General features: G+C 49.0%; 1 pseudogene; it reads left to right on the top strand.

Annotated features, from left to right (window-relative positions):
- The first annotated feature begins 8090 nt into the window (after positions 1-8090).
- Positions 8091-9199, top strand: LOC146186851 (protein roadkill pseudogene; annotated as a pseudogene).
- The last annotated feature ends 10182 nt before the right edge of the window (positions 9200-19381 follow it).

Raw genomic sequence — 19381 nt, 5'->3', positions numbered from 1 at the left:
GAGCCGTAGTGGAGGGCTTCGGAGTAATTTTGACCACCTAGGGATCTTTAACGTGCGCTGACATCGCACAGCACACGGACGCCTACAGCCACAACAACAATAGCTCATGCTGTTGTGGACAAAGTAACGTGCGCTGACATCGCACAACACACTTTGTCTACAACAGCATGAGCCATTGTTGTTGTGGCTGTAGGAAGAAGGAAAATAAAAATTGGAGGACGCTTAAGCTTCAAGAGTGGAACGCGATAGCGTTATTGCACCTCGTTCGCACCGCCCACTCATTCGCTCGGTATGCTCTTGAGCCACACAAAGACAGTTTTCATACTCAACACTTCTAAGTGCACTGTACAACTTTTTTCTAATTATTTGTTTAAACAAGTGCTTCTCATAATCTACATTATCGCACTGTGTTGTGCACACTACAACGTTTCTTGCTCCCGTGTTCCTTTAGCGTTCACACGCACTGAGTATGTCGGTCAGTCACACATCGCAGGGGACGCTTTCCCAGCAGAAGCGCTACGGCGCAGCGATCACGTAAGAGGTGTCCAGCATCAGACGCTGCACCTAGCAATCGCGCTGTGAGCGGAAAGAGGAGCGAGTGACGCACGCTGGATGTTGGAAGGGGAGAGAGCGAGAAAACTTATTAAACGCTAGGGTATTGGGGCATCCTCGCACCGGTACCCGCGCGGCCCGAAGGGGAGAAGCGGGTGAGCGAAGATAGTGATCTAAAGAAAGGAAAGACGCTTGATTCTACAACCCGTGAGGGTGCGCGGCGAAACCTCAGGGGCGAGTGGTGCGCCATATGTCGGGGAAGCGCCGCACAATGCGAGGAGGGGTTCTTCTGTGTTTGCCGCAAGATGGCTCTGCATGTGCGCAGAGCGCAGAAGAAATGTAGCGGAAACGTACTTCGCTACTCGTGTAACTGCGACTTCTGTAAGTAACATGCTCATAATTACCGATATACACCGCAGTATAACGTTCTACGGCACGTTTCTAAGGCAACACCGCATTCACTAGAAGCGCTTTTGTACCGCTTTCAAGCATCGAACTCGTGGCTGAGTGGTAGCGTCTCCGCCTCACACTCCGGAGACCCTGGTTCGATTCCCACCCAGCCCATCTTGGAAGTTGGTTTTTATTTACGAAGTGCATGCCGGGATTTATCGCTCACGGCCAACGCCGCCGACGACACCGGCTTTCCTGCGACACGAGCTCCTTAACGCTACCGCGTTAAAATGCACGGGCCTGCTACTGGCTCTGTAGCTGAGCAACCACCGCTGCCTCGCGCAGACAGAAGGGAGAAAGTAGAGGAAAAAGAAAAAGAAGAGGGAGAGAAAGACGCGCGCTGCAACTGCCGTCGTCCCCCATCTAAGCGGTGGCGGGTGCAATGACGGCCTACAACAGATAAAAATATGGTGGCTGGCTTGCCGCCGCCGCAAGCGGCGTTGGCCTACCGTCCCAAACCCGTAGCGCCAGGAGCAGCCACCCTTCACCACCTCCGGCATGAGCCATTAAAGGCTTTCGCCTAAAAAGAAGAGGAAGAGAACGCGTGTCGCCACAGCCGTCGTCCACCACCGAAGCGGTGGCGGGGTGCAATGACGGCCTTCAACGGATATGACTCCGCATGACGGCTAGCTGACGCCGCCAGCGGTGGTGACCTACCTGTCCCAGTCCCGTCGGGCCAGCAACAACCCCCCTCCCCCCCCCCCTACAGAAATTGGAATACCAAGTGGCCGCAATCGTTGCCAAGATTGGATTATTGTTATCGGCACAAAAATCATCACTAAAAAACACATCAAATTCAAAAGCCAATATTTTCTTCGTTTTCATGACACAGACCCATGCGCCGAAAGTTTCTTAACCTCTGGGAAACTATAAAGCGCCATGTCGCCTGGACCATCGTTGTTCGCACAACGTAACGCCACGCACTCACAAGAATGTTTGTTTTCAAACGACACCGGGGAAAATAAGTTTGGAACATCGAATGACGTTCATTATACAACTGGGAAAAAGAGGCTCACTGGACAGAGAGCGTCGAAGAGCGCGGCGCGCCAATATAGTGAACACACTATAGCGCCACTCCGCAACAGCTGCGTATCTGCTGGTCGACCTCGTGCAACCTTTGAACACGCGGAATCTTCAGCACAGAATGATAGAACAGGAGAAAACAAAAGGCACCAGCAGCAGATTGCGCTGATCCGTCGATCACCAAAACGCGGGATGAGGCAATGCTAGTGTGAAAACGCGCAGCCGGCCTCGTCGGCCGGCCGGATTTCTGTTATTGATGCCACCCATCCAAAAAACAGCGCGGCCAAACGGGGACGAAAGGAAGAAACCACAGGAACAAGCGCTGTTTTTTTTAGTGTACGGAACAGAGCCCGTAGTACTAGAAATGAAACTCAACAAGATAGTTAAGCGGGCGAGTTGGTGATACATCATCCAAAAACAAAACAGCGCGAACAAACGAGGACGAAAGGAAGAAACCACAGGAACAGCGCATGTTCCTGTGGTTTCCTCCTTTCACAGCGCTTGTTCCTGTGGTTTCTTCCTTTGGTCCCCGTTTGTTCGAGCTGTTTTTTGGATGATGTATCACCAAATCGCCCGCTTAACTATTCTATTGATGTCACATCCGCCTGTTCTCCAGTTTTGGTGCCCCGTCCCCGCCGCTTCCCGCAACGACGAGGACGTTGTTATTGTTTTTGTTGTTGTTGTGGCTGTAGGAAAAAAGAAAAGAAAAATTTGGAGGATGCTTAAGCTTCGCCTTTAAGAATGGAAGGCGATGGCGTTATCGCGCCCCGTTCGCACCGTCTACTCATTTGCTTGTCGCGCTTCTGAGTGACACAAAGACGTAGTTCACATGATAACACTCGTTAACTTGTCCAAAGCATGACTGTTTGGTAATTACTTGTTCTGAAACATGATTCTGGGACGTAGAAGCGCTGCCAGCCACCTTGCCGAAACGCGCGGGCCTCAAGTTGCAGTCGTAGTTCGTCGGCAACATCGTTGCCGATCCGAACCGGCGCGATGAAGATCTCAGAGGCCATGCCCTGTCTATCTTATTCCGTGCGCCACACGCATAATGGCGTTACGTGCACGCCAACCGAAGAGGAAGTACATCGGAAAAGTAATTTGCCACTCACTTAAATGCGTGTTCTGTAATTCTGTAATTTGAATGTTCGTAATTATTATTATACGCCACAATACACTTCTCTAAAGGACATTTTTGATACAACACCGCAATCAATAGGCGCGCCTTTGCCCATTTCAAACTATGTAGCTGGCGTGGCCGAGTGGTTAGCGTGCACGTCTCGCACCCCGGAGGCCCACGTTTGATTCCTCAGGTCGGCGAATTTTCCTACTCGTTTTTATTTATTAATGCTTCTGGGAATTTTCGCTCACGGCCAACGCCGGACGTCGCGGGACGGCGGCCGCCGACGACGACACCGACTTTCCTGTGACACGGGACCCTTAACGCTACCGCGTTAAAATGCACGGACCTGCTACTGGCTTTGTAGCTGAGACACCTCCGCTGCCTCGTGCAGACAGAAGCGAACATAGACAAGAAAGAAAAAAGAAGAGGGAGAGAAAGACGCGCGCAGCAACAGCCGTCGTCCACCACCGAAGCGGTGGGGGGTGCAATAATGGCCTGCAACAGAAAACATTCAGTGGCAGGCCAGCCCCAGCCGCAAGCGGCGGTGACCCACCTGTCCCAGCCCCATCAGGGGAAGGACGGAACCGCGGCGCGTTTTTAAAGCGAAAACCTTTAAGCTCTCATTGTCGTCAGCAGGTGTTTTCGGCAGAGGCTGTCGGCAGAGGGTGTCACACTTTCGAGAGCGAGAATTAAACAATTAATTAAAGAACCTTGTCTCCACTTGGGATTCAACCTCTATCCTTTGGATCCCCAGCCGAGTGTTTTACCAACTTCGCCTAGCCCCGGTATTTTTTCTTTATTGCCTGGCTTTGGCAGACGGCATAACACGACAGAAAATTCCCATCAGAACATTAAAACCCACACACAAGGCAATAAGCATGAGTGAATGTCATGATCAGGCAGCGTTAGACTGGCCTCGTCGCATGAAACCTCCCGCAGCGACAACCCTTGAGAGCCATTCGGGAGGTTCAGCAGTTTTTGAATCGTGAAAGTCTCTTCATCATTCGTCTTGTATACCGTGACGATGATAGCGGGATTCCGCGAGTGACAAATACAGCGCCTTTCTTTTCCTGTAAACGAATTATACAACGCCGGGGAACTTTGATGCGTTCAACAAAATACTTGATTTTGTTCGACAAGGGGGGCACGATGTACCGTCACGACAGGTAACGACGTTACCAGGCGATTCATGTATATACGAAGCTGACATAGCTGGTCATCCGATCCAGGCATCCGTGCAGTGCCTTTCATTTACCGCTTCCTCGAACGCCCCACCACACCGCAAACATAATCAGACCCAGGTGTCTAGGCGGTGTTAGTACAGCAGACATCAGCGACGTTTGAAATTGATTTAAAGGACAAAAACGGCGCGGTATCTGTCACAATTCTCTGCGGAGACATGCACCACACCGTAAAAGAAGGGAGGAAAATGGGAGCGAAAGAAGAGAAGGAGATGAAGGTGCCGCAGTGGAAGGGCTACATCTACCGCGCTATAATGGCTTTCACATCATCGCACTATAGTGATTCAAGCGACTTTTGTCTTAAACATAGAATTCAGAAACAATTGACACACATGACTGACGAAACCCCTTTTTCTTAACCACCGAAATTCATGCAATTTGAAAACCGTTTCAGTTTTCTTTTAAGGCCCAATGACAACACTGCGCTATCAAATTCAACACGAAGACCAGGAGTACTTGCCCATATGCCAAAAGGTTCTTTACCGCGGTGAAGAGACTTCTGAATTCCTCATTGTGATTGACGTTCTTTACCACTGTACGCCATCCAAGCTGCACGCCACTGTAGTACCCTGTAAGCTGCACCAGTCAGTTCTAGAAACAAAATCACCGGCCATATTCACATAAAGCGTGTGCTTAAAAAGCTTAAAGACCGTTTCTAGTAGCCACATATGAACCCTACTGTGAACCAATATGCTCAGGGCTGTCAGATATGCCAACCTTACAACCACCCCACAACACAAAATGTAGTAAATATGTGTTTTATGCCAACGACGGAAGTCTCGTTTACCGCTATTGCAATGTATTACATAACAATGCCTTTTGCCGACAGCAACTAGTATATCCTGAATGTGATAGACTTCGCCACACAACACCTGCTGCTGTGTTCACACCGAGCACAAAGCACGCAATTCCGCACTTGCATTCAGTATTCTCGAACCCGACCTCGGCGGCTGCGTTTCGATGGAGGAGAAACGAAGTGGCGTCCGTGTTCTGTGCGATGTCAGCGCACGTTAAAGATCCCCAGGTGGTCGAAATTACTCCGTAGCCCTCCACTACGGCTCCCCTTTCTCTTTCCACTTTCACTCCCACCTTCCTCCCTTCCCTTACGGCGCGGTTCAGGTGTCCACAGAGCAAGTGTGACAGATACTGCGTCTTTCCCTTCCTGTGAATCAACCTAAAAAAACCTAAAATTCAGTATTCTATTGCTACTGTGAGCCTGACGACTGTTTGTCGGATCACGGGCATGCTTTGGACTGAATTGAAGCGTTCCTGAGGCCACAGAATTTGACAACACTTCAATGTTCCCTGCCGTATGTCAAGCAATGGCTTTGTAGAGCAAAGCATTGCAACTCTTGTTTCGGTGCTCAAGAAAATGTGTACTGCAAGACCTTCCCTTTGTGAAAGGAAACTCATCACAACCACCTTTGGTGTCAACATTACGGACAACACGAGATTAGGATTTGCGCTCTTCGAACTACAACATGGCTACGTTTCTAAATTGCCCATAGATAAATTATGCCGTCCAGTGACCCCTAGCTTTAAGGCAAGGTTATTGGATTTCACTGAACATCATGAGAAGCCCAAGACAACTCCCTACAAGCTCAGCAATAACGAAAACATCCATGCGATGAGTGGCATCGTAATGTCAAGTATCAAGCTGACAAGTATGTTTCAGCATCAGGTGCCCATCACAGATGGCTCATCCAAGCTCCGCCCAACGTTCAAGGGCCTGTATAGGGTTGTCAGTCAAAAGACTCCCGTCACATTCACGGTTTGCTGTACCACCACCCACCCTGCCAGTGCATCTGCCAGGGACGAAAAAATTGTTCACATGAGCCAAATCAAGCCCTTTCGTACGCTATACATCGACCAAGCCCGTGTGAACGCGGAAGCAGTGCCGCTTACTGCGCCATGTGGATATGCAGAGTAAGCTTGTCGATTCAGAACTGTCCGCTACACCATCTACTGGGCCTGTACAAGACAGATGTGACCAACAACCTTCTTCAGACGCACTAGAACGGGTCGCGGACTGGGCTGACGGCATTGCCCAAGCAGACTTCGTCGTCATATTCATCCCCCGCGGTGGCTCGACGACTATGGGCAGTAATTTGAGAATCGATAATAATTTAAGAGGGGTGGGATGGTCATGATTGCAAACCTTGACCCATGTCGATCAGGTTGAGCCATTAGTTTTATCGGTAGCCATCTAGGCCTGCAGTAGCAGTTTCTATTAGTAGATTTCCTGCGTGTGCAAGCAGTGGAGGAAAAGTGATTCATTTGCTTTAGCGAGCGTTTTGGTGTGTGTTCTCACCGCCGCTTGGCGAAATATACACCTAAGTAAAATGCCTTTTCATCACCTCTCGGATTCGCTGGTATGCCTCGCATCCTCCGCACTTCACAGCAGGTAAAAATGTAGTTGAAGAACAAGGCAACGAAGTCGCGTGACGGGAACCTAAAATTTGTGAGACTGCCAGGCTTTATTTCCCCAAGGGAATAGAAGTTGATGGAAATCATCCGGGGAAGGACAGCTCGTAGTTTGTAGGACCGGAAAGCTTCTCGTCTTTCTCTCCTTCGATCATTGCATTGTTCAACTTCATTGCAAACTGGTCCCCAAGAAAAAGAGAGAGACACCCTGGCGACTGAAAGATACGAAAGGACGATATCACGTACGCGGCGGTGAAGGTTGCTGGAAGGGGCGAATGGTTGAGCGGGGCAATTTACAAAAGTGTTTTATGGCATGATAGTGTCCGTGGTACTTCGGGACGAGCTTGCCGGACATGCACGGTGGAGTCAGAGGGACCCAGAGCCATACTTGAGCACTTAGATAGAAGGTGCATGTGAGCAGAGTTACTTGTAGCCGAGGGATTCCTTCTGACACTGTTCTTCCGAAAGTTGCAAACAAGCCAGCTGGCGGTATTCTTCCTGGTTTTTGGCAGTCTGCTAATGCGAGGTATACTTTGAAAGCTGAGGACGGTAAGGGATAAATTTGTCGAATGGAGTCGAAAAATCACGACCACACAGAAGACAGAATGGTGAGAATATTTGAATACGCGGTACAGATGACGGCAGCTTGAGCAGCGCTAGTCGGCGACGGGACGTTTGGCCCAGCTGGTCAACCAGCGCAAAAGCAACGAAGATGTCAGATGGTGCAGATCGTGCTCTTTTTCTCTTTTGCGCGTTCGCTACCTCACGTGTGCGCGCGGCGAGCTTGAGCTGCCTAGGGCGGTATTTGCGTTGGGCTGTTGGACTGTGTGGCCATCTGACTGGTTTACGCCTCACGGAAACTGCATCTCCCGTGCCAATGCGCCGCTCATGAGTTGACGAAGGAACCGCGGCGGCTGAAGATCGTGTCGAAGGAGAGTGCGGCACCTGTGCCTTTACCCGTTTCTGCAGCGTCTGTCTGCAGTGTTCGGCGTTTCGAAGAAATCCTTCGGAGGTAGGCCCGTCCTGCTAGCGTCGCCGGCTTTGATCCCGTGAAAATGTGGCCCGCGTCCCCGCGTGCCGGTGGTGACTGCAGCCCCAGCAGAGTTGTTAAGAGCCGCCACGCGTCCAGTTCTGAGGCGCTCGTGCCGCTGCCGGCGTCGCCATCCGGCACCATGGATGCTCTATGCAGGCCGCTGCCGGCCGCAGATACGAACGGAGAAGGAGAGGGTCGACTCCTCTCGGAGCACGTTGCCGCTGCGCAAGGCGAGTTGCTGCCGGAGGAGTCGAGCAGCATGGCAAATCCTCGCCCGTTCAATGGGCGTCCTTTGAGCGAGGTCAACACGCCCGTCACCGAGAGCTGGTGCTACACACAGGTAAAAGTCATCAAGTTTTCTTACGCGTGGACTATCAAAAATTTCAGCATCCGCCAGGAAAAGATTGGGGAAGTGCTAAAAAGCTCGACATTTCCTGCGGGAGGCAACGATAAGCTGAAGTGGTGCCTCAAGCTAAGCCCCAAGGGACTGGACGAGGAGAGCAAGAACTACCTGTCTCTATACCTGCTGCTGGTGTCCTGCAAAAAGAGTGAAGTCCGTGCCATTTTCACGGTTTCCATCATCAATGCCAAGCGGGAAGCAACCATGACCCTGAGGAGTAAGAGGACGTACAGCTTTTTTCAAGGCAAGGATTGGGGCTTCAAGAAGTTCATTCGAAGAGACTTCTTGCTCGACAACGCCAGAGAACTCCTCCCCGACGACAATCTCACAATCTACTGTGAAGTAAGCGTCCTCACAGGCATTGCAAACATCTTGAGGAAGATCATCCCGATCGAGTTCAAGGAGCCCGAGCGTCGGCTGTCAGATGACTTTGGGCATTTATTTAAAAGCCAGAAATTCAGCGATGTCATCCTGAGTGTCAATGGCCGGGATTTCTACGCCCACAAAGCTGTCCTCGCTACTCGGTCTCCTGTATTTGCGGACATGTTCGAGCATATGGAACAAGGGCAGAATCGAGTGGAGATTACTGACATGAACCACCAGGTGTTGCGTGAAATGCTGTGGTACATTTACACGGGCCGAGCACCCAACCTCGAGCAAATGGCTGGCGATCTGCTGGCCGCTGCCAACAAGTATGACCTGCAGGGTTTGAAAGTCATGTCCGAAGAGATCCAGTGTTCAAACCGCTCCGTCAAGAACGTTGCAGGCGCGCTGATTTTGGCAGACATGGATGGTGCAGACCACCTGAAGGCACGCACTCGCGACTTCATCAACATCAGAAATGCTCAGACGTAATGGAGACTGCGGGCTAGAAGGCCATGATTGACTGCCAGCCGCACCTGGTTGCTGAGCTCTTCTGGGCACTCGTTACCCAAGAACGCACCAAAAACTAAGGCTAGATTTAGGTAACTAGTAGCGCCAGGATCAGGACGACGCTGGAACTTGTTTGTAAGCAGCTCGTAGTCTGCCGGACCGAAACGGGTTTTTCTGCTTAGATCACCACATTACTCAGCCTCTTCATTAAACCAACAATAAAAATGGTGGTGTTTCAAGCGTGGCTTCAGCCTAGTTATTGAAGCGAAATCTGTTAACTCTCCTTATGGGTTTATGACGGTTGGACATCACTGGAAGGCTTGAATTCCGTGTACGACCAAGCTTCGCAACTTATGAGTAGAAGAGATAGTGCCTTCAATACAGGCTTATCATTCAACGATAACTGATTATCTATTTATTATTTAAATTGCATTTCGGGAAAAGGAAAGCGATGTATTTGTCTCCCTTTACGGTGTGGACATGTACGTAATTAGCTTTGTTACATCGCCCTTTTATTCAGCGAGTGTAAGAATCTTGTTTTTATTTAGGTTGGTGTTCAAAGAAAGAGAAGATTTATCCTTCACGGAACGTCATTCGGACCTAGTGAGGCGAAATCCGAATTTGCACACCAAATAGTTCACGCCAAAGAGAACCTCAGGGAATAAGATTTTATTTTCGCGGAATGAGGTGCTGTTTGATAGGCATGCGTAAGGTTTTTCGCAGCACGAGGGACTTTTCCATTTTCCAGCCGAAAGTAGTTTTCCTCGTGTTAGGCTTTTACGGTATTCGATAAGACAATTGACTATGCAGTTGTTGTTGTTGGGTTGGGTTTGATGGCGCATAAGCAGCTCAGGCTATCATGCGCCAAGCACAAGCTTGTAAGTGGTGTATAATATTTATTCTACAGTTTCTTTAAAGCATTTGCTTCCTTTAAAAAGCTAAAAACACCTGATAGATCAACAAGTCCACACCTAAAATCAAATCTGGATGGAAAGGAACATGTTCATCTTTAACTCGGGTAAAATACTTTTTTCTTTGCATTTCAAATCTTCGGCATGAAAATAAAATGTGGTTTATGGTGAGTTGCTCTCCGCATTCTTCACACAGGGGTTTGTTTTCTTTTCTCAACAAAACGTTGTGTGTCATGTGTGTGGCCAATGCGCAGACGACGTAATATCACTTTCATGAAGCGTTCCTGATGATGACATGATTTCCATTCCCCTAAAACTGGCTTCACCAGCTGTAGTTTATTACTTACCTCCCAACTCCATGATGACTGCCATTCTTCCTTTAATCCGTTGTGCACTAGCATCATGCAGTCTCTGTACGGCATATGTATGTTCTTTATTTGTTTTTCATGGGCTTGGGCAGCGCAGAAGTCTGCTCTCTCGTTGCCTCGAATGCCAACATGACCCGGGACCCAACAAAATGTTGTGTTATGTCCTTGAGCAGAGGCTGTTGATATGTTGTGTATGATGTCCCCAAGTAGTGGTGTAACTGCGTTTTTGTGGTGAAGGGCTGTGAGGACACTTAAGGAGTCTGTGTAAACAATACAGTTTGTAATGGTCTCGTTCAGTATTTTTTCTCACAGCCACAGCAAGCGCGTAACAATCAGCAGTGAAAGCAATTGCACACTGAAGTAGTCTAATCGTTCTTTCCCCTTTTTCTTGTACTACTGCACTACCCTCGTATTTTGTTGTCTTGGAGCCATCCGTGTAAAATTGTGTGCAATAGTCATATTTTTTTTCTTTAGGAGCTAGCAATTCTTGCAAGATGTGCTCATGTGGTGTTTTCTGAGTTAGCGTGAAATGGCAAACAACAGGAAGGCTGTACCAGGGTGGCAGTGAATCATGTCTCGATGCAATATCAGGGAGGGCATGCAATATTCCTAGTTCTTTGCATTTATCTTCAAAACGAAGTAACAAAGGTTTGATAGCCTGGGGCCTGTTGATGAACAATACTCTGGAGGCGCACTTTGTGACAATGGGGTAGCATATATGTTTTGGTAGGGAGTGTATTTTCATGATGTATGAAAATGTAAGCATGAATCGTCTATATTCTAGGGATGGTTCGTTTTATATTAAAACCCAATCGCAGCACGAATAAAACAACGACAGGAAGAAAACACACACGACAGGACGAATACGAACTGGCCCAAACATCGGTGTTATTGCATGGTTCGTTTGTGTCTGCGTAAAGACAGGTGATTGGTGACGTCCCATAAGCACCAGTAGAAAGACGCAAACCTGATTTATGTACAGGGTCTAATCGTTTCAGATATGAAGCTCTTGCTGACTCGTATACTATGGAGCCATAATCTAGGCAAGAGCGAACGACAGAGTTGTAGATGTGCGAAAGGCAGGACTGGTCAGAGCCCCAGTGTTTGCGTGACAGGACTGTGAGTATATTGTTCTGAACTTACCACCACTAGCCCAAGCTCGCCAACAGCCCAGCGCTCATTCACTACTCGTGTCTCCACGTGGGTCCTGCCGATCTGGATCGGGACACGATTCCTCTCCTTTTAGTTATCTGAGTTCAATATCGGACTCGCACCGTCATTACTTCTCTAGAGGGGCTAAGGAAACCAGGCGAAAGAATATTTCTTAGACTGCATACTAACACTCTACTTTGCCCAGTGGTACTCAAATATTTCTTCTGCGGCCATCCAACTTCTTCATAGTCAGAGATTTTGAGCACCTGGCAACTTTGGGTGCTCAGCTGGATTTCTCTGTGCTGAGTTAAAGGATTGGATCACAGGGAGCGGACAGAGCACAGGGCCGAACGGGCTGCTGAAAGAGAAAACCGATTAGACTCTGAGCGAGATAAGGATAGCCGCTGAAAACGAGATAGATCCTTGAGTTGAGGCTTAAACTTCAGGAATGCGGTAGACATAACACGACAGACGACACTTGCACCTCATCGGTATCACCAGAAATACAGCCTGCCAGACCACAAAATCTGCTACATCTGTTCGATGAACGACGCGATAACCTGCATGCCTATTTGCAGCCTCTTAAGACTTTAGCGTGTGGCAAAGCGGATAGCCGTGGCTCTAAGATAAATGGGCGGTGGCCTTAAGCATGTGCTGTTACGATCGGGCTCCTAACCGTGGTTCACACCGCTCTTACAGAAGTCGGCTACTGGAGCCAAGCGGGTACCGGCGAGCGCTCGACGCCCATTTACGAGCCCCGCTGCTGCTCCGCGTGACATCGGCGTGCTGATGAGAAGCCTCGGCGTAGGGCGGATACACTCTTTCTCTGACTCGCAGAGAACCCTCTCTTCGCTGTACCAGAGCAGCGTCGCCGCTTCTGATTCGGTTGGCTAACCTTCAGCCGCTGGCGATTCTTTTGGCACATTACGTAGGCGCGTTTGCTCTGGTCCTAGGTGGCTGATCAACCACTGGCGGTCACTCGCTATCCGCATCCGTACGACCCGACGGTTAAAGGGTTACTGTCCAGGGAAGGACCTTGTAAGCAAAGGAGCCCAGTGTTTCGATCAGGTTCCGGAGATAGTCTGTGTAAAGTGCTACAGTGACACGCGCGCCGCAAAGCAAAGAAAATACAAATCAAAGCTCTCTCATGTTCTCCTTCGAGAAGCCAGCTTCCTTTCCTGCGCTGGCCCGTTGAGCGGAAGCTATGACGTATTTGTCGAAAACGACGTCCATTGGTCCGTCTCGCTATCTGAGGGAGAAGGATGGGTGTCTATCGCTCGCTGCGCGCTTTTCTCTCGCCACAGCCGGACTGAATCCAACGACCCGCGCTCCCTCGCCCGTTTTTTTTTTCCGCACAGGCGGAGTGCCACGTCCCATCTCCCGCCAAACGCGGAAGAGGAAGGGGAATTTGTCTTGCGGAGGTAGAAAACAGGGCAGGAGAGTGAAAAACCTTTACGAGGGAACGAAACGAGAGAAACACGACAGAATCGAGTGATTGCGGTGGCTGTAACTGCGTTATTAGATACTCTTTTCAAAAACATTTTTGGGCAGTGGCAAGATTGTTATCCTGGTACTCCCCTGATGGGGCTGGGGCATGTAGGTTACCGCCGCTTTCGGGGGGGGGGGGGGGGGGGGGGGCTAGCCTGCCACCGAATTTTTATCAGTTGTAGGCCGTCATTGCACCCGCCACCGCTTCGGTGGTGGACGATGGCTGTTGTTGCGGCGCGCGTCTTTCTTTCCTTCTTCCTTTTCTTTATTCTCTATTTTCTCTTCTGTCTGCACGAGACAGCGGAGGTGGGCCCCACCGGGGTGGTGCAGTATTAAGACGCCCGACTACTGTGCCGGAGTACCCTGGTTTGAGCCCGACCTTGGCGGCTGCGTATCGATGGAGGCGAAATAAAGAGGCCTCCGTGTGCTATGCGATGTCAGCGCACGTTAAAGATCCCCAGGTGATCGAAATTACGCCGTAGCCCTCCACCACGGCTCCTCTTTCTCTCTTTCCACTTTCACTCCCACCTTCCTCCCGTCTCTTACGGCGCGGTTGAGGCGCCCACAGAAAACAAGTGAGACAGTTACCGCGCCTTTCCCGTCCTATAAATCAATCAGCGGAGGTGGCTCAGCTACAGAGCCCGTGCATTTTCTTTTGAAGTATCGCTTCTTTTGGTATCGCTTCAAAAATTGCTGGTGATTTACTTACGGTTAAACCTGTTTAAGCATAAGTAAATCACCAGCAATTTTTGAAGCGATACCTTCAGTTCAGCTCAGTTTATTACCTTAAAGGTCCCCCATAGGAGCATTGCATAAAGGTTGGGTTCTTATACAAACAGTAAGGACCATGGTAAATAATTGCTGAAGAAAATGGTCAGATGCAAGTTGCAAAAGCGAAGACGGGCAAGTAGTAGCAGCGATATCGTGGGGAAGGCAGTTCCAGTCTGCGGCGGTTCGGAAGAATGGAGTGAAGGTGGTGGTCCGGGCGCGACGGCGCGCAACTTGAAGTGGATGGCTGGTTTCGATAAGATATGCGTGCTGCTGCTGTGATGTAGAATGCTTGATGAAGGGATGAAAAAAGAACTTATGACACACTGAAAGACTGAAAATGCGACGTCGACATACAAACCTAATTCTGCTTTTAGAAATGAAACGCTGATTTTATACGAGTTAAACCTAGTACGTAAGCAATATCATCGAACCCGACCGTGGCGGCTGCGTTTTGATGGAGGCGATACGGAGTGGCGTCCGTGTGCTGTGCGATGTCAGCGCATCGTTGTTGTTGTTGTGGCTATAGGAATAAGGAAAAGAACATGCACGGGCCCGCTACTGGCTCTGTAGCTGAGCCACCTCCGCTGCGTCGTGCAGACAGAAGAGAAAATAGAGAAGAAAAAAAAAGGAAGACGGAGAGAAAGACGCGCGCCGCAACAACAGCCGTCGTCCGCCACCGAAGCGGTGGCGGGCGCAATGACGGCCTACAACAGATAGAAATTCGGTGGCAGGCTAGCCCCCGCCGCAAGCGGCGGTAACCTACCTGTCCCAGCCTCATCAGGGGAGTACCACACACCACGTTAAAAATCCCCAGGTGATCGAAATTACTCCGTAGCCCTCCACTTCGGCTCCTCTTTCTCCCTTTCCACTTTCATTCCCACCTTTCTCCCTTCCCTTACGGCGCGGTTCAGGTGTCCACAGATCAAGTGTGAGAGATACTGCGTCTTTCCCTTCCTGTGAACCAATTATTATTACTATTATTATTAAACGATAGCTTATGGCTGTGGTAAAGCTCTGTACTGTGCTGAAAGGTTTTCCTTGGCTGTGGATATGAAGAGGATGCAATGATCCGTATAGAAGTTTGTCTTGGTTTCAGCTTGGCGCACCTGCAGTGAGGACTGCACGAGCCCTCTCTGGAAGATCAAATCTATGCACAATCCCCACTGCGTATTAAACTTGGGTCGGCACTAGTACCCGGTTTCTAACCCGACCGCTGGCGGCTGCGTTTTGATAGAGGCGAAACGACGGGGCGTCCGTGTGCTGTGCGATGTCAGTGTATTGTTGTTGTGGCTCCAGGAAGAAGGAAAAAAATGCACGGGCCTGCTACTGGCTCTGTAGCTGAGCCACCTCCGCTGCATCGTGCGGACAGATTAATTGACTGATTTATAGCAAGGGAAAGGCGCAGTAACTGTCTCACTTGTTTTTTCTGGACACCTCAACCGCGCCGTAAGGGAAGGGAGTAAGGTTGGAGTGAAAGTGGAAAGAAAGAGGAGCAGTAATGGAGGGCTTCGGAATAATTTCGACCACCTGGGGAACATGCGCTGGCAAGCATTTAGGCAAAGCTGCACATATATAAGAGCAATAAAAACCCAAGCAATGCACCCCTGAATGAGCAGTCGCACTAATAATTTCCTTTTGTCTTGCAGCCCACCCCTCCTGTACTGTAAGCAAGTCTGCTCATGTTTTCTGAACTCATTAGCATATGTAAAAACAAACAGAATGTTCTCTAAAAATTACAAAATTTGAACAAGTACTTCATGGTAATCTCCTTTCTCTAAATGTATTGCTCTAGGGTTACAGAATAAATTCATTACAGCTGCGAATAAAGCGAGTTGGGAGCATGGCGAATCTGAATGGTTTGGGAGAGAACTATTTATAATTGTCGCTTTGAGCAAAGTTAATATAGCATGGTTTAGGTCAAAGTAATATTACATCTACATGGCTGAAGCCGGTGTAAGCAACCAGCAATGTACAAGCAATCAGTAACTGCATATCTGTATGAACAAATACATACAGTGCAGGTAGCAGTAATGAAGGGAGAGTGGAAGGCAAATAACCTGAGCAATACTGAATGGCTTTCTTCTCTGTAACCTCAATACATGCTTCCAGCGAATTCTTGTAATGCAAACATAATCAAGTACGCTAAATATTTCATCGCTTAAAAGCGCCCACACCTCCTAAGCCGAGTGTTAGGCAAATGACAACTACTTCGGCATTTCAATAAGCTATGTCTGTTATTGTGCTATTACACCACAGGTCAACTCAATCTTGCCTCAACTTGAAATAGTCACATACTGTTGAAATAAAGCAGCGAAATATAGCACCAGCTATTAAAGCACTGCCAAGGACACGAAGGATATTATTTTCTGCAGACTATGGGCAAGACTCCTAAACAAGTAAGTATTGAGCTAAAAAGCCAGAAAAAGTCATATAGCACGCAATCATATAGCAAAACGCCAGAAGAGCATTTAAAGCCAATTATGAATGCAAAACAAAGGCAATGTGTCATACCTACCGAGGCAATGTTTCTTTACACACAGCATGTTTCATGGCAAGGCTCCCACAGTTGTTGACAGGTTATGCAGCACCAAAATGTTGATGATGTTGTCTGCCTCACATTTAAGCAGCACCCCTTTGATGGCAGATGATTGCTGGTGCAAAAGCAGTGCGATGATACAAGTGGAGCCGCTGGACTGCGGGCGTTATAGAGCAAAGAGCCCTAAATGCAAGGAAAGAAATTTCATTAAATCGATGCCTCTAAAACATGGTAACAGCATACCACGGCTCTTCTGTGTTTAGTTAACTTATAATTGCCACTGAAAACTGTCACAAAAATGGACTACTCGCCACTCTATGTTACACATGGAATAACATAGCTGTGCCAGGGCGATGGGTCCATGCAGTCTTGACGCTGGAGCAAAGTGTCATGGTGCGAACAAAAATAAAAGCAGGCACGGGAGCCAAACGTGCGCCACACAACCGACGCGACTAGAGGTGTGCACGGGCATAAACTTTCAGCCCGACCCAGGCCTATTTGCTACGAACCCGAGCCCGGCCTGGCACTGAAATTTCCTGAGCCCACCCGGCGCTCACACTTAAGGCTCCGGCCCTGCTCAACATGCTATAATAGACCAGCTGCAAAACCTACAAGTCGGCTTCCCTGTAAAGCAGGAAGTCTTGCACAATGGCGACCGAACCTGGTTCAGGGATAATAGTTAGGTGCAGTACATGCATCGCCTACAGTCCACGCTGCTTCGGATGCAGTTCCCCTCGCACAGGCCATTGTCAGTGAAAGGTTTTCGGGAATTCTTAACGCGGGAATAAAGGGGGGGGGGGGGGAGCACTGTCACCCTAGCTGGGAAGAAAGAAGGTTTAGAAAAGGGACAATAACTGGAGAGAGTAATAGTGGGGCGACAATGCGCACGCGAAGAATGCTGTGACGAATGGTCAAGAGGTGCGGGAATCACACTACCCGCCAGGCGATGTGCTAGCACTGTACCCAACTATTACCCCAAAACCTATGCCGCCATTGTGCAGGAATTGCTGCCGCGCAGGGAAGCTGACTTGTAGGTTTTTCAACTGGTCTATTGCAGCTGAAGCAACGATAGAGAAAGAAAAAAATAGGCGACAATCACTGGCAATTCGTTGCGCGACGACGACGCCTGTCGCTGCTGCTGGTGCACATCACACGGAGCGAAGGACCTCAGTTAGCGACAGAGACGCGTTTTAAGTCTTGCTTTGTTAGCGCCGCCTCTTCGTTTGGTAAAGGAGTACAGTTACGCTTTATCCAGTTTCTCGCACTAAACAGCAACACTGATGAAATTTCTAGAAACGCGTCGCGTCCAAAAAAAAAGGCCCCAGCGCAGCGGCGCGCTACTATACTGCGATGCAGACATGATTGCAAGCAGTGACTTTCTCCTGCAACTTTCGAAATTCAGCACTATCTAACCACACTAGCTTTTTTTTTTTTGCGTAACTACCCTACCAAGCTTTTACTAAACAGTCTTGGTGCGCTCATATATGCACGGATCAGACGAGATGAGCGTCTGCAGGTTCTTCGCTCATACCGGACTAGGGAAACAAACCTTGCATGCAAAAAATAGAAACAAAAACGAAGGTGAGCACCCCAAAGCCTTTTGCGATTGGCTGCCTCGCGAGCTGGTTCCGGCCACATGAAAAATTTTCTTAAAACCCAGAATCTGGGCGACAGCGACGAGCGGCAATGCTTTGGCGGTCCTTAGCCCACCGCGCATCATGCTGCCGCTCGACTCGTGCGGTTAGCGCTTTATCGTACCAGGGCCACATCCGCGCCTTGGAAAAGTTACATGATCTCGGAATCGCGGTACCCGGCCCAGCCCAACCGACGCAAGAAAGAAAATATGCTTTTGCCCGGACTCCACCGACTCCGCCCGAGGGAACCCGAGCGGCCGAGCCACGCGACAGCTCTACTCCGTGAATATCCGAAGTTGGCTTTTAGGGCTCCGATGCCATGCAGTTGTTTACTTTAGAAAATTAGTACTCACCAAAACAGTAACGGTTTAACTTGAATAAAGCTGAAAATGACCGAAATCAAGTCGCGGACACTTGAAAAACACTTCTGAAAAGTTAACAACGTAATAAAGATGCTAAAAGAAAGCAAATCTCCCTAGCACATGGCTTGCGCAGCCTGCAGGAACAATGAAATGTAAGACAAAGCTTGTAATTTAAAAAATGCTCAATCTAAGAGGCTAATATTTTGCTCCAATATACACAAAGGCTTTACCACTTTAATGGCAGAAAGTGAAGTGGAACTCAAGAGACTTCTGATGCGCGCACAAAAACAGAGTGAGAAGTTTGGGCTTAAACTGAACATTAAAAAGACAAAGATCATGGCGTCTTGCCCTATCAAGTCCTGGAGCATCAATGGACAAGAAGTGGAAGCTGTGACATATTTTCTCTTCTTGGGCTCCAAGATTACCTCGTAAGGAGACTGCAGCTATGAAATTAGGAGACGCCTGCTTCTGGGAAAGAGAGCAATGGTTAGCCTTGACCGCCTAGTAAAGAGCAGAGACATTAGTCTGCCAAACAAGATCCGTATAACTCGTGCTATGGTCTTTCCAGTTGTGATGTATGGATGCGAGTGTTGGACTGTGAAAAAGGCTGACCGCCGAAGAATTGACACGTTTGAATTGTGGTGCGGGCGAAGACTCTTGTGAGTTCCTTGGACCGCCAGACGATCAAATCAGTCGATATTGTCTACCATAAACCCTGACTGCTCATTGGAGGGTCAAATTCTAAAGTTAAAGCTCAGCTATTTTGGTCATCTGATGAGAAGGGAGGAGTCGCTGGAGAAAGATTTGATGTTGGGAAAGGTTGAGGGTCGCCGGAGAAGGGGTAGGCAGCGAACGCGATGGTTAGATGGCATCTTCGAGGCACTGCAGATGAAGTTATGTGATGTTAGAAAGATAGTGAGAGACCGGAAAGCGTGGCTTGACATGGTCCATAGGGTCATGAAGAGTCGGACGCGACTGAACGACTGAACTGAACTGACACAAAGGCTTTATAAAATCATAATGAAAAAATCTGAAAACTT

Source organism: Amblyomma maculatum, chromosome 6 (genome assembly GCF_055883805.1).
Source record: "Amblyomma maculatum isolate TAMU_Amacu chromosome 6, ASM5588380v1, whole genome shotgun sequence".
In the NCBI taxonomy this organism is placed as follows: Eukaryota; Metazoa; Arthropoda; class Arachnida; order Ixodida; family Ixodidae; genus Amblyomma; species Amblyomma maculatum.
This window is presented reverse-complemented; position numbering and strand designations above follow the sequence as displayed.